The sequence below is a fragment of the Ranitomeya variabilis genome, chromosome 2 (genome assembly GCF_051348905.1).
Source record: "Ranitomeya variabilis isolate aRanVar5 chromosome 2, aRanVar5.hap1, whole genome shotgun sequence".
NCBI classification, from domain to species: Eukaryota; Metazoa; Chordata; class Amphibia; order Anura; family Dendrobatidae; genus Ranitomeya; species Ranitomeya variabilis.
The window spans coordinates 78,223,952-78,240,641 of NC_135233.1; positions in this window are offsets into that span (position 1 = coordinate 78,223,952).

Below are 16,690 nucleotides of genomic sequence, written 5' to 3' on the forward strand. Positions count from 1 at the left end.
TGTTAGGATTGCTACTTCCTATAGGTGGCACTAGAGTTGTAGTTCTCTTCCTCTCTGAAGAGACAATTTGCATATTTCCCAGAGGAGCATTGCAGCTTTAAGTCTCCTCACCTCGACATGCTTATCATGTCACTCTCCGCAAGGAGAAACGATATCTCTTCTATCTAAACCTCTTTTTTTTCACTTGTTAAAAGCCTCAACTTCTACAATGTCAGGTCACAATCCTGCTGTTTCTGGTGAGTACTATGTGTGATCTGATGCTTTACACCGAAGAATTCATGGTGACTACAGCTGTTGGGCCTAATTCATGTACAGACAGTGGGCTCAGTTAATAAGAGTAAAGGTCAATTAAGACAGCAAGATAATCATGAACAAGCATTTTCAAGAATGTTCCTTTTACGATAATCTTGCAGTGTAAACAGAATGACAAAAGATCTTCGTTCTCGGTAGCACATTGTCTTGTGTAACAGAACTTGCGCTGCCGAGGACCATGGCAGCCCATGTGCACCAAACGGTCTATTAAAGGTTGTTCAGGGTGCATCATTTAGTGAGGGCTGCTCTGTAAGCAAGTTATTAAACAACCACTGATTGGTCAATATTTACTGATCGGTGGTTTTTTAATGTCGCCGGTTGGTTTGTGTAAATAAACCTTAAGCCATAAAGCCATTGTCCGAGTATGTATTTGTTTTAAAAAAATATCCTAATAATGGGTTAAATAACAGCAATATTTACATTACTGATCCCCATAAGTAACATTCTGATGTTAATTGGTCCCCCAAAGGTCTATACTAGTACTTCCAGCTGCAGTGATAGTGTTACATCAAAGGGACATATGACAGCCAATTCCTACCTACATTGGTGATCTGAGCACTTTGAAAAACGCTTTTTGGTGTCATCACACTATGCAAAAAAGAGGACATTAGTGGAAAACAAAAAGCTAGTGATTTCTATCCTCTATATTCTATCCTCTATATACTTGTCAACAGTCCCAAATTTACTTTGGCAATCCCGTGAACTGTCCCACAAAAGGGCTTAATAGAACAATACCCAAATTGGTTCCTGAAGTGTTCCCTGGCAAACCCGGGACCAAGGCTTAAATATCTCCAATTCTGCAGCGTAATACGATTGGTAAGTATACACAACATGTGATAAACTAGATGTGACATTAATGTTTTCTAGATAGCAGCCTACATAAAATGCCATACTAGATGGTGGGTGTCTGTACAGGACAGTGTACATACGACTCTAACCGAGAGCTTACAATGCTGTAGATTTGATTTCTTATTTTATTTTGTTGAAAGCCCAGTTCTGGTCAGCGCATTGAACTTCATGTTACAAGTCAATTAATAATTCAAACAGACATGTCGGCTCCTTTGAAATACAAAGAGGGAAATTCCCTGTCTCTCTCAAAATACATAGATTACATATATTATCAAGGCCTATTCATGTCCCTTCAAAAATAATTATTTGTATGTCTGTCATCACAAGTCTGCAAGGGCCCCTTGTCAATCAAAGTGAATAATAATATGGTTTAAGTGGATAAACTTAAAGCCGACAACGTTACTGAAGTACATAACTGTAATGTGATATATGTAAATAGCTGTCAGTATATGGGGACATGCAACTTGCTTACTGTTCTCAGTGTTCTCAGGACAAACTACTCTGTTATAGATAGAAACTATTTTTACGTTCTAAAATGTATAGAAATAATAACTATATATACTGTGTATATATATATACGGTATATATAGTAATGTGCAAACGTTTTAGGCAGGTATGGAAAAAATACTACAAAGTGAGTATGATTAAAAAAAATAGAAATTGTTAATGGTTTATTTTTATCAGTTTTTGAAGGAGCTCGGCAGGAAGGTTGTTCCTAACATCTTGGAGAACTAACCACAGATCTTCTATCAATGTAGGCTTGTGCAAATCTCTTCATATAATCCCACACAGACTCAAAGATGTTGATCTCAGAACTCTGTAGGTGCCATATCATCACTTCTAGGACTGTTCTTTTTTTACACAGAACAGAGTTTTAAATGACATTGTACCAAAGCTTTGTGGTATTTAGCCTATTGGTAGGTCTCCTAATACTTCTGCCTTAGTGGAGAGCTTGTTTAATTAAAGTGTTCTTCTAAGAACAGTGGTGGACACAGACAGAAAAGGGTCCCCGTGAAGAACATTATAAGGGCCCTGTGCAGTACAATAGTTCTATCTATGAGAGAACATGTTTGCTGCTTTGTAGGCCTCCTTAACCCCTTGTGCACCAATGATATGTCCGCCCCGTCTAAGCATAGACAATAAATGGGTGATTATTGAGCTAACCAGGGATCATCACAACAAGGACCCAACAAGCACCGTGATCCTTTTATTACAATACCTGACAGTGATCTCCATGTGTCTTGTACTCCCTTGCAGCCAACTTAAATGAATGGGGCTTAAACTTGGGTCATTTTTTCAGTAAAGGGTTGTGGTACTTCCTCTGCCTCTTCATGCTGCTTCTCTAAATGACAGGTCATGAATAACACTTTGCAATTAGTCCCAGGATCAGAGAAAGGTGTGGCCCTCGACCCCAACCATATCTTCTAAGGGTACCTTCACACTAAGCGACTTTACAACGATATCGCTAGCGATCCGTGACGTTGCAGCGTCCTGGATAGCGATATCGTTGTGTTTGACACGCAGCAGCGATCTCGATCCCGCTGTGATATCGCTGGTCGTTGCTGAAAGTCCAGAACTTTATTTGGTCGTCAGATCGGCGTGTATCGTCATGTTTGACACCAAAAGCAACGATGCCAGCAATGTTTTACAATGGTAACCAGGGTAAATATCGGGTTACTAAGCGCAGGGCCGCGCTTAGTAACCCGATATTTACCCTGGTTACCATTGTAAAAGTTAAAAAAAAACACTACATACTCACCTTCTGATGTCTGTCACGTCCCCCGGCGTCCAAGCTGCTGCTCAGAGTTTCCTGCACTGAGTGTGTCAGTGCCGGCCGGAAAGCAAAGCACAGCGGTGACATCACCGCTCTGCTGTTAGGGCCAGCGCTTACACAGTGCAGGGAAGCGGACGCCGGGGGACGCGAATGTAAGTATGTAGTGTTTGTTTTTTTACATTTACACTGGTAACCAGGGTAAACATTGGGTTACTAAGCGCGGCCCTGCGCTTAGCAACCTGATGTTTACCCTGGTTACCCGGGGACTTCGGCATCGTTGGTCGCTGGAGAGCGGTCTGTGTGACAGCTCTCCAGCGACCAAAAAGCGACGCTGCAGCGATCGGCATCGTTGTCGATATCGCTGCAGCGTCGCTTAGTGTGAAGGTACCTTAACTCGAAGATGGTACAGTGATACAGTTACTTAAGACAGTTTTAATTGGGTTAACACAGGGTTACTTTAAAACAGGTATAATTGGATTGAGTCAGGCAAACATAATGGGTACAGTTTTCTGATGAAGGCACAAACTTAATAGTATAAATCATGGTCAGCACATTTCTTCCTTTTTATACATCAATATTGAGACACTGAGCATGGTGGTTATACAATAAGAGGAGAAATAACAGGTTGGCTGATTATTTCACTGGGTTAACCAATGATGTCCTCCTGCTACCGCATCTTTTCGGAGTTTTGGATATGTCTTTGACTATGCAAATTCAAAAATTTCATTGAATTTCTGCTCAGTGATATAGATGAAGACTTCATTATATACTTTTCATTATCATTAGGCAACATAATTATTAACACTTCAACGTTAGCTTGTACAATAAAAATTTCTGGTGCGGTGTGAAATGCCTGGTGTCTTCAGTAAGGTCACATCCTGGGTAGTGTCTGTTGGCGGGACATTATCTCACATTATTTTTGTATGAGTCCGTTGTTATTTCCTGTGTTTCTTTTTTATTTTTTCTATTTATGCAGTTAGCAAGCTAAATTGTGTGCACTATTTCAACACTAAAGGAGTTCTCTGGCTGTGTCTCTGAAGTCAGCTGGTGGAGGCCCTAGAAGATAGCTGGTATATTTGGGTGGGAGACTGATGGATAAAGCTTGGATTTGCTTGCAGCAAACCATTGCATGGTGCTCATTAAAAATCAATGGCCATCCATTGATTTCAAAAGACACCTGTCCTCCACCACAATAAAGAGCTGTTCTTGTACGGCTAATAGAAGGGGTCCTGATTGGGGGGCTCCTTCCTGTATTTACTCAGGATGTCCTGACACAGGCTCACACATGGGGTAAAGCAGCATGTATACTGTATTACGCAACACTGAAACTGCAACACCGAGAAGGGAAAGTGGAGAAGATATTTTAAATCGTACTTTCGATAGACATGTTAATGATATGCAAATTATGAAAAAATGGGAAAAAAATGCAAAACATCTCGATTTATTCAGTGTTGAGTATGAGAGCCAGAAATACCTGCACTTATACGCCTTGGCTGATATTAATGAGGTTATCAATGGTTGTCTGATGTCTGCCAAGTTTGGGCACAGAAAACTTCAAGATTCGCTGCTGGCAGCTTCCTTTGCAATTGTCGATCAATCACATTCCAGCTGTGCTCAATGAGAGACAAGTCCAGAGAGTATGCAGACCATGGTAGCAAGTTTAGACCACACAGGCTGCTCACAGTAGGATTAGCAACATGTGGCCTAGTGACCAAACCAGTGTACCGCCGAGCTGTTGGTATACTTGGAATGAAGGCTAGAGAGGTCCAGCTACCGTACATTATACCAACCCACACCATAATCCCATGGTGGATGTAATGTTCTGCTGCAAATATCCTGTTTTTTTCTTGGATGCCATGAAAGATGGAAATTGGTCTCGAGACCACATGGGCAACACCATGAAGAGGCCTTCATGAGGGAAGGTCACACTGGGATTACTGTCTGACAAAACTCTCTTATGTTCATTCCTAGACACTAACATCTTAACCTTACAATAAACTAGTAGTAAAGCCATTTCTCCAAAATATTCCAGGACCTGTTTTTCAAGACAACACCAGGCCGCATGATGCTTGTGCCATTGTGAGCAACCTGCGTGGCCTAAATGTGCTACCAACGCCTGCAGCATCTCAGATTTAAGGAAGCTGCCGGTTGTGGATCTTGATTATTTGTGTGCCCAAGTGCATTCAGTGTGGAAGAATAGTCCTAAGCCAACCATTAATAACTTCATTCATAGCATACCAAGGTGTGGTGTGCGTGTTGCTCATACTTGACACTGAATAAATCTAGAAAAAAAAAATATATACTGTACACTGTGGCATGTAAAGTATCAGGACGTATAGGCAGTCCATGTGTCACTATATAATGCTTATCTGAATTGGGTCCAATATGTCTAGGGATGAATACCTATGTGTGCTATGTCATAAATCTGTATTATAACCATGTGGTTAAGTCTATTACAACCTCCTTTCGACTTCTATTTATTAAAATTAAACATTTCTCTTACGTTTGCTTCAGAACCCAAATTACCTCACTTTATGTGAGGGAAATCTTTCTTATAACTCTCAATAGACACTGAGATGCAGACAGCCATGAAGTTCCTATGTAAAAAATACAATAAAGTAGAAATAGAAAAGCACCAAGGACACAACAAGTAGTATCTACTTTCAGCTAATGGGGAGGAATAGGAATGTGCATTCAGAGAACAGGATGCCGTCTCTAGGTCTGACTGTATAGATGGGAAAACTTGTCCATTTGCCACCTGTATGAACACAAATTGTTACTATTGTTAGTGAGGGCAGGGTGTTGTAATCTTCATGGATCACAAAACCTATAGGTGAAAACCCACAATGGCTTTGTGTAGACCCCTTGCTGGGGTCATTCAAGAGATGCAACAAATAATTCCATCTCCAGGATGTTCCAGCCCATTGGATTCTATAAAAAGACACGCATCCTATATAATGTACATTAGGCGTCCACTCCTCCCTGGGACATTTACCCCATTCATGTGCGGGATGGTAGAACGTTTTCCTGCAATAACAAGGACATGCTTGTTGAATCCAGGGGACATTCAGCACAGTGTGACAAAAAGACACCGCCATTTCAAGCCAATACGCTTATGTTTGGGATCTTTTCCTAGCAATCTAAGATTTTTAAACACAGTTGATTTAACTTATGTTCTTCTAGAATATACAGAAAGCATAGACTGAGACACATTTACAATACCTGAGCAAATATATAACTACTCCAGACACTAATATACACAACTGCGTAATATATTGGTATTATTGATCATTTTTTAAGAATATTTGTAATTTTCTCAACTTATTTATATGGCATTTTATTCTATTTTGAATAAATCATAATTTATTATTATTATTATTATTATTATTATTATTATTATATACTTATTTTAATTTCTATTAATATTTTTTAATTCTTTTATAATTTATAATGTCTTATTTATTTTTTTTCATCGTTAGCTGATGGTCATACATACTGTACTTATAAGTTAGGGATCTATATACATTTAAATATGCTCTTAAAGAAGCACTCCACCCATCAAAGTTTTTATCCTCTTAATATATTGCAATCATCATCTTACATAGCACTGTATACTTACAGTTGCTCACTTTGCCCTTGTACCCAGCAAATTCTTCGATTTTCTCTGCTCTGTGAAGCAATAGGAAGTTTATTGTCCTTGCAGAAATAATTCCCCTTTTCAACTCCTGACCCAGTTGCTCCCTCTTCCCCCTGCCATTGACTTTTGCACTGGATCATGACTCATACAGGGAAAATTTACCTCCTGTTTCTACATAGAGCTTAAAAGGATTTAGCTAGTCCAGGCCTGCATAATATATGGGCTGAGGGCTGCATGTAGACCACCGAAAGATGTTGTGTGGCCCGCAGACCAGGATGTCCAGGATGCGCAGCTCTTTCTTCTTCTTGTCCGGCAACACTGCCTGATTTGCCGTCTGCCTATTGGTCCTTTGCCGATGTTTTTGACAAGAAGGAAGCAGAGACTTTGAGGCCTCACAGGCCGTATGACTGCCCTATCAACTTGATTCCTGGATCTACACCCCCTAGAGCCGAATTTACCCAGGTGAGACTCAAGCTATGTCGGACTACATTCCGGAGAATGAATTTCATTCAGAAATCCTCCTCTCCAGCTGGGGCCGGGTTTTTTTTCGTTAAGGGCCCATAGATCACAAGCATCCAATATTGACCATCGTCTTATCAATAATGCACATGGATTACTCAACAATCTCTGAATCTTTAATGATGATATGTACTGTAGATGGGGGGACATTCAAAGTCTTTACAATACATTTAGGACATTTTTCTGAAATTTTTCCACAATTTTTAGATGCAGTTGCCCAGATTGGTAAACCTCTTGCCTTCTTTGCGTCTGAGAGACTCTGCCTCTCTAACATGCTTTTTAAATACAATCATGTACAGTAGTGGAAAACTGACCCTCTTGCTCTCTTTTGCTAGTACCACTTTTCCATCATTTTAACACAGTCCCAATTATTTTGAGAATTTTTCAATTGATGGCATCAACACAAGGGACATCCCTCCTAATATATAGTCAAGTCCTTTGAATCTTCAGCTCAGCTGACCAGGTTACATGCTCCAAACTGTTTGCCACCTCTGCAGCACAGCATGGACATCAGAATCTTCATGAGGTTACCTCAGCACACTGCAGTGAGCTCAGAGGTGTGAGAACACTGCTACATTTTGGAGTGGGGAGCTGGCTGATGATTGTATAAACCCGGAATTGCCGACCGGCTCATAGCTTAGTTTGTATGATCGTGAATATAAATAAAAACAGAAAACATCTAATACATCCCTCCACCCGCTCCATACTGTTCCCTGGCACTGCCCCCGATAACTTGCCACCTTAGGTACCAGAATTCATGTGACTTTGGCAGATACAGGCCTGGGCCACGTACCTCTGATGTATAGTGTTACATTAGTTCAGAAAGCCAGACAAATGCCATTAGGAACATACCTACTAAATCTGCCTTCATTATTCTCTTTGATCACCACTATAAACTCAAATGTGACAAACAAGGCTGCACTGTAACAACTTTCCCAGCCAGGTGTTAATGCTGCTGTGTACATTAGCACTGTGCCATGATCTTCTTTCCTATTGAATTGTTCAGAATTCTCAATGAACTCCAAAGGTGAGAATTCTTTACCCTTGTCTGGTGCAGCAGCTTGGATCAGTCTGAGATTATTATCTAATATATAAAGCTGAATGTGTGTGTGTGTGTATGTATGTATGTATGTATGTATGTCCGGGATTGGCATCTGAACCGTAGCAGCTACAGCCACAAAATTTTGCACAGTCACACGTCTGGACCCCGAGAGCGTCATAGGCTATGTTGTGAGGTGAAATTTTAACCCCGCGCTTTCCAATTCACCAAACAATTTTGCCCCTATCTACATAATGGGGAAAAAGTGAAAGGAAAAGTGTTGGAGGCGTCGCAGCTACAGGCACAAAATTTTGCACAGTCACACGTCTGGACCCTGAGAGCGTCAAAGCTATATTGTGAGGTGAAATTTTAACCCCGCGCTTTCCAAGTCACCAAACAATTTTGCCCCTATCTACATAATGGGGAAAAAATGAAAGGAAAAGTGTTGGAGGCAAATTAACAGCTGCCAGATGTGAACAAGGGGGACTTAAAGAATGACAGCGATGGCACCAAAGAGTATATACTGTACAGTTGCTAAGGTGGGGCCCCAACATGGGATAATCACACCACCACGGGGATATGAACACACACACAAAATGCGCCACACACTACCACGTGCTCGAACACATATACCACCCTCAGTGCACATTTCACCACACATACACCAACCTCGCCACATAAAAGTAGAAACACAAAAGTCGCCGCTCAAAACTCGCCACGCGCAAAACTCTCCACATGCAAAACTCGCCACACGTGCAAAACTCGCCACACGCAAAACTTGCACACGCAGAAAAATTGCCACACGCAGAAAAATTGCCACATGCACAAAAGTTGCAACACATGCAAAAGTTGCCTCACACAAAACTTGCACATACTCAAAAGGCACCACACATAAAACTCGCCACGCGCAAAACTCGCCATGCGCAAAACTTGCTGCACACAACTTGCTACACTAACCTGTCACATGCAACTCGACACACAAAAAGTTGCTACACGCATGTCGCCACACAAAACTCATCTCACAAAAGTCCCTACATGCATGTCGCCACACGCAACTCAACACACACAACTTGACACACGAAACTCGCCCTAAAACACACACAAGTCTGGTATCCTTCAAAAATAAAAATCTGATTAATAAGCAGACAAACTACAAGAGCAACAAATGTACCATATAGGAATCCGGCAGCTGTCAGTCACATGACCAGTCTATTATGTGTATGTGTGAGCTAATATATACTGCCAGGGGGTGGGCTTACTGTTGGCTGGGGATTTATCAGGCTGCCATTTTAGCTTACAAATACTGAGGTAAAAATACTGACCAAATAACGTGTGAACGAGGGCTAATACAGGAGGAGATGGCATACAGCTATATACTATATACAGGAGATGACACACAGGTATATACTATTTACAGGGGAGATGACACACAGGTATATACTATATACAGGAGGAGATGACACACAGATATATACTATATACAGGAGAGATGACACACAGGTATATACTATATAGAGGAGGAGATGACATACAGGTACATACTACATACAGGAGGAGATGACATACAGGTATATACTATATACAGGAGGAGATGACACACAGGTATATACTATATACAGGAGCAGATTACCTACAGGTATATAGTATATACAGGAGGAGATGACACAGGTATATGCTATGTATAGGAGGAGATGACATACAGGTATATACTATATACAGGAGATGACACACAGATATATACTATATATAGGTGAGATGACACACAGGTATATACTATATACAGGAGATTACATACAGGTATATCTAATATATAAAGCTGAATGTGTGTATGTATGTATGTGTGTATGTCCGGGATTGGCATCTGTACCGTCGCAGCTACAGCCACAAAATTTTGCACAGTCACACGTCTGGACCCCGAGAGCGTCATAGGCTATGTTGTGAGGTGAAATTTTAACCCCGCGCGTTCCAATTCACCAAACAATTTTGCTCCTATCTACATAATGGGGAAAAAGTGAAGGGAAAAGTGTTGGAGGAAAATTGACAGCTGCCAGATGTGAACAATGAGGACTTAAAGAATGAGAGCGATGGCGACAAAGAGTATATACCGTACAGTTGCTAAGGTGGGGCCCCGACATGGGATACTCACCACACACGGGGATATGAACACAAACACAAAATGCGCCACACACTACCACGTGCTTGAACACATATACCACCCTCAGCACACATTTCACCACACACACACACCAACCTCGCCACATAAAAGTCGAAACACAAAAGTCACCACTCAAAACTCGCTACATGCAAAACTCGCCATATGCAAAACTAGGCTCACGCAAAACTCGCCACACGTGCAAAACTCACCTCATGGAAAACTCACCTCATGCAAAACTTGCACACACAGAAAAATTGCCACATGTACAAAAGTTGCACCACATGCAAAAGTTGCCTCACACAAAACTTGCACATACTCAAAATGCACCACACATAAAACTCGCCACGCGCAAAACTCGCCATGCACAAATCTTGCTGCACACAACTTGCTACACTAACCTGTCACATGCAACTCAACACACAAAATGTTGCTACACGCATGTCGCCACACAAAACTCATCTCACAAAAGTCGCTACATGCATGTCGCCACACGCAACTCAACACACACAACTTGACACATAAAACTCGCCCTAAAACACACACAAGTCTGGTATTGTCCTTCAAAAATAAAAATCTGATTAATAAGCAAACTACAAGAGCAACAAATGTACCATATAGGAAATACGGCAGCTGTCAGTCACATGACCTGTCTATTATGTGTATGTGTGAGCTAATATATACTGCCAGGGGGGAGGGCTTCCTGTTGGCTGGGGATTTATCAGGCTGCCAATAGCAACCAATCACAGCTCAGCTTCTATTTTGCTACAGTTAATTAACCTGAGCTCTGATTGGTTAATATAGGCAACAAAGACATTCTCAGTATAACAAAGCTAATATATGTTGTGAAATTCTTCTATTTGCTTAGTTTTTGCCTTTTAATAATTACATTTCTATCTATTTGTTTTGTGGTTTTTGTGTGCAGAATAAATTTTTGTTAACACATTCTATTTTGCTAACAGCAGTCATTAACCCGGGCGAAGCCGGGTAGTACAGCTAGTACATTTATATAGCGCTATTTATTCCATGTCGCTTTACATGTGAAACTGGGGCAAATATAGACAAGCACAATAAACATGAGCAATACAAGGCACACACAAGTACAGAAGGAGAGAGGATCCTGCCCGCGAGGGCTCACAGTCTACAGGGGATGGGTGAGGATACACTAGGAGAGGGTAGAGCTGGTCGTGCGGCGGTTCAGCAGACTAAGGATCACTGCAGATTGTAGGCTTGTCGGAAGAGGTGGGTCTTCAGGTTCTTTTTGAAGGTTTCCGTGGTAGACGAGAGTTTGATGTGTTGGGGTAGAGAGTACTATACTTTATTATTTATTATTTTACTCACTTATATAGTGCCATTATCTTCGCAGTGCTTTACCAATACTGTCATCACTGTCCCCACTGGGGCTCCCCATTTAAATTCCCTATCTTTATGTCTATGGAGTGTGGAAGGAAACCGCAGAACCCGGAGGAAACCCACGCAAACACTGGGAGATTATACAAACTCCTTGCAGATATTCTCCTTGGTCGGATTTGAACCCAGGACCCCAGCACTACAAAGCAACAGTACTAACCACTGAGCCACCCTTCAACCAAACAAGTTGCTTGTGATGATGTATCACTTCCCCGGCCAAATCAACTAAGGAACAATTCTGCTGTATCACTAGATATTAGCAAATGATATGCAAGCAATTTCCTCTTGTCCTAAAATATGTTTTAGTATTTTTAGCAATGTAAAAAAATAAATTGTGATTAAAATTGAATAGCTTCTGTAATTTTTTTTCTTTTTAAATCATGGTATTAATTTTAAGCAAAATCGTGGAGCCGCAGATGATAGTATATACCTCCAATGGACAGCTTAAATGCTGCTTGCCCAGATCCTAATTTCATATCTGGAAAATATTATTTACGCTTTACAAATGGGAAATTTATCTAGATCTCAGCAAAAATTCCTGCTGAATATATTGATCTTATGTATTAGAGCAATTTTACTACTTATTTTATTTTTTACTGAATCATGTAACTATGTAAAGGGAAGGAAAATATAAAATATGCCTTTTACTGTCTAAAGCAAAACATACGCACCATAACACAGGCAAAACACAGCACAGAGCCCAGGAGACCAGACATTTTACTACAACTCTCACTCCAGCTCCTAATACCAGTCAAGGGTTGTGGTATTTTTAAAGGGATATTTTTGGCAAACACAATGGCCGCAGAAATTCACTCTTCCACTTATAGTTTCTGTAAAAAAAAAAGAAGTAACTGTTAGAATTGCTTTTCCATAGACAACGGGTTTCCACAATGTGAACTCAACTAGAAGTGACACAATGTCCGCGGTGGTTTCCAAACATATCCGAGCACCAACCATTTCAAACAGAAATAAATTGATGGTCACCAAGGAATAAATCGATGGACAAAATTCAGATTTATGGATAATTTACAATTCAGTTGTGGTGGTGTGTTATTATAACTTCTAATGTGAAATGATGAGGGTATTTATTACCATGTAGAAACGGGAGAAGAATGATTGTGGAGGTGGAAAATATAAAAAAATAAAGTATACTGTAAAGTAAAACCCTTTTATAATCAAAATGCATTTATCGTAAAGAACAAAAAGGCTCTTTGGATGAGACTGAATGGAAAGAAATTAGGATCTTGACTTCCTTTTAATGTGATCACTTCTGTAGTTACTTTATCGGCCATAATAAGTAATGACAATACGGGCACTTCCCTAATCATTCGAGACATGCCAGCATCTGGTGCCCGAGTGACGCTTCATAGTCAATTCTAGAAACAAAACGACTGGAAGAGAAAACAATTTTATTTTGGCATGCATTGAGACATAGTTTGCAGTATTACAGCGCCAAAGAAAAATTTGTTAAAATATAAAAAAGAATATTAAAATTCATTAAAACATTATAAGGTGCACCTATGTATATGGTAGCATCTCTTACTCATTTCAAGGCTACAAGAGGCCCTTGCTTTTTGCAGGACAGGTGGTCCTTTTGAACAACACCATCCATTTTATCTTGTGATGTACTGGAGAACAGGGAAAAAAATTCCAAGTGATGCACAGTTGGGCTAAAAAGTGTAATTACACTATTTATTTTTGAGTTTTGGCATTACAGCATTAATTATATGGTAAACGTGGCCTGGCAATATGATTCTCCAGGTCAGTACGATTACAGCAATACCAAACATTTGGAAGTTTGTAAAAATAAATTTTGCTTGCGTTGCATTTTCTGAGACCTGTAACGTTTTCAGGTTTTGGAGAGATTGCGTTCTGTGCTCTGAACTATCGTTTTTTAATTTATACCATTTTTTACCTACTCATTTTGCATTTTTTTGTATTGCAGTGGCCAAAAAAGCTCAAATTCTGGCATTTTGTGTTTTTTTTCATTATGGTGTTTAAAGATCGGGTTAATTAATGTTATATTTTGATAGATTAAACTTTTACAGATGTGGAGATACCACGTATGTGTATATTTTATTTCTTTATTTTTAATGGGGGAAAAGTGAGTGATTTGAATTTTAATATAATTTTTTTTAATCTTTACTATATTTTGTAGTCCCCTTATGACACTTGAACATGGAATTGCTGTAAATAGTAAAAATTACAGTCTCCTATGAACGCCAGTCACTGGCTGGTTTTCATAGGAGTAGCATCATGACAGACACAGAAGATCCTCAGCTGTCATGGCAACTCATCGTCTCCCCTTGATTGCATTTTGGGGACACCGATAGGTGGCTAATTTAGAGTGCCTCTGGCAGGACGCGGTAAACACTGCTCTTGGTGATTGACAGTGGCATTTAACAGGGTAACCGCTGTGAGTGGAGTTCACCTCCACTCGTGACTGTTAAAGGCAGGTGATGGCTGAATAACAGTCATCCAAAAGTTGTGATGGTTAGCACTCAACTGGGGTGAGGATGACGGTGCTAGTGAAGGGAACTGATCGCTCCAAAGTCACTGAATATAAGGATCACTGCACACGTACAGGAGAGTATGCTTACAAGTGGAAGTTTATTTATAGTGGTTATGAAGTCAAGCGACTGGTAAGTTAACGTTTCGGCTAATACATAGCCTTGGTCACAACGTCGCTGCAAAAAACATAAAAATACAACTATTTACAAAATAATATTTACAATGACAAGTACAATCATGTTCTGTACACTATATACATAGTTCATAGGTGATAATCATGTACAGAGAAATGGCTCTGTAGGACTGTGTAACGAAGTATACTAGAATTAGAATGGTTTATAACCAAGGGTTGTATATAAAACAAGGGAGTCAAAGAAGGGGTTCCATATTGGGACGGATAGATTTATATCGAATAGTGTATGCAACTCAAAATCTTAATGTATATTAGAAATTCATGGGGGGTTCTATTATCAAATAGATGACGTCAATTTCTAGAGGTGCAGAAAAGTCAAAGGAGAGGGGAGGCCCACCTAGTATGCAGAATAAAGTCTCCGTTCAGGGTTTAACAGGTGCTGGAAACAGGTTTTATCCTAGTAGAATGGAGGATAAAAGCATGGGGATGAGTGAAACTGCTAATGTTAGGGTATCAAGAGGTATGCTATAGATTATTACCATGTAGTTTCCATGGAAACCCAAGTGGTTAGGGCTGAAGGATTGCTCCTTGGAATCAGTGCAGTGGATGGCTGTCGCGGTCACGTACCGGAAGCCTGTTGGGAAGTATAGTACTGAGGATGTGTCATGGTAATACCGTGCTCTGGTTATAAAGACGCGGAAGGCACCTGACCTGTTGAACTCTATGGTACAGGAAATATGGTATGGAATCCAAGATTTAACAGTGATTTCAACAGTACTCCTAAGGTTGCGACGCCCCTGCGTATGTCACTACCAAAAAGTGAGATAATGTGAGATCTGCGTTATTAAGTAACCGGTAAGAGGTCAGTGGAGTGTAGGAATACTTATCTGGTGAATCAGATATACGTCCACGAATTGGCATGTCAGTGTGCTGCTGTCATAGTGATGCCGCCCTCTGGGTTAAGCCTGACGTCCAGCGGCAAGGTATGGCGATCCTGACACAGCCATGTCTAGGTAAGTGTTGGCGCTCGCGTCAGAGCTCCCGAGTGGGTCCGGTGCGGGTAGCGTGGTAATGCCTCCATGTCCAGCGTTTCAGTTATAGAGCGCCAGTGGGGCATGCTACCGGAAGTGCTGTGAACGCCGGCGCATGCGCAATGGGATGGAATAGCGTTCTGTCTCCGGGAAGGGCGCTAGTCGACTCTGCGCGTGCGCATGTCCGGTTGCAGGGCAGGATGGTAGTCTGACGTATACAAGGAGGGCGCATGCGTATGTGTGGGCAAAAGGTTGGACGGGACCATGTCATATCGTATCAATAAGGGGGTGCCACATAAAGATGTTGCGCATAATGGAATGAGAGATGACATGATAGGTGTGGTGGCAAATCGGTGCCGAAAGGAGCCTGCATACTAATTGGATGCACAATGTTGCATGTAGATAATGGTAGATGATTAGAGTGCTAATCAGTGGAAAAAATATAGCAGCCTTATAGCATCATGTGAAATTGGGTAGTTAATCACCAACATATATGGCAGAATAATCATCTTAATATACACCAATCATGCATCAAAATTGTTAGAACATAACAAAATGGGGAGGCAGGTGACGGCACCCAATAATCATCCATATAGCATAAACTGAGTAGGAGTCCAAACCATAGGAGCAAAAGGAAACTTAGAAGGGAATGAGTAAATAAGAAAATTAGTAAAAAAGAAGGAAACTTAGACAAAATTCTGCACTAAGGTGGGGAATCTTACCAACTCCACAAAGAAGATTGCTGAGTGGTTGCGTGCAACTATTCAGTGGGTCTATGGAAGAAAAAGGTATCATATTAGCCAGTCAATTTCGCGATTAAGACCATTAGGGCTGAGTGTGTCCAATGTGTAGATCCAGTACGTTTCACGTTGCCTCAATAGCTGGATGTGGTTACCCCCCCCCCCCCCCCCCCGTCTTGGTCTGTGCACTTTTTCTAAAACCTGGAATCGGAGCTGCGATATGTTGTGTCTGGCCTCTTTGAAATGTGCTGGCAGTGGCAACCAGGTTTTCCCACACCTAATCGTAGATTTGTGGCTTGCGATTCGATCTCTAATAGCCTGAATTGTTTCGCCCACATACAGTAGACCACATGGGCATTTAATAATGTATACCACATAGTTCGATTCGCACGTGTGGTAATCTCTGATGGGATATGATTTCCCTGTCCGGGGATGGACCACCTCATTCCCTTTGATGATGTTAGAGCAGCATGTGCAATTCAGACATGGGAATGTACCCTTTCTAGTTTGTCCACTGAGTGTGCGGGTCATAGTTTGTTTTGAAGAACCCACATCGGCCCTGACCAGTTTATCCTTTATATTG